Genomic DNA, 346 nt, shown 5'->3' on the forward strand with positions numbered 1-346 from the left:
TGGGAGCACACCACTGCAAGCGCACCCGGCATGCACTCGTGCCCGGCGCACAGTTTGGCTTCTGTGCATGTGCAGAAGCTAAATATTGTGCAAAGACGTGTGCATTATTTACGGGATTTTTTGCTTCCATGCATGCCCTCCTTGCTGCACCACTCGCCCTCACTCCCCCGCTGCTTTGCTCACCCTCTCTCGCTGCGCCACTCACCCTCGCTCCCTCCGCCGTGCCCCTTGCCCTCACTCCCCTCGCCAGGCCCCTCGCCCCGCTTACCTGGATCACCTCCTGCAGGGGCTATGGCACAGGGAGCAGTGTGGGTAGCCCCAATTCTGGCCGCACGGCCTATTCTGT

The sequence above is a fragment of the Erythrolamprus reginae genome, chromosome 3, assembly GCF_031021105.1.
Source record: "Erythrolamprus reginae isolate rEryReg1 chromosome 3, rEryReg1.hap1, whole genome shotgun sequence".
In the NCBI taxonomy this organism is placed as follows: Eukaryota; Metazoa; Chordata; class Lepidosauria; order Squamata; family Dipsadidae; genus Erythrolamprus; species Erythrolamprus reginae.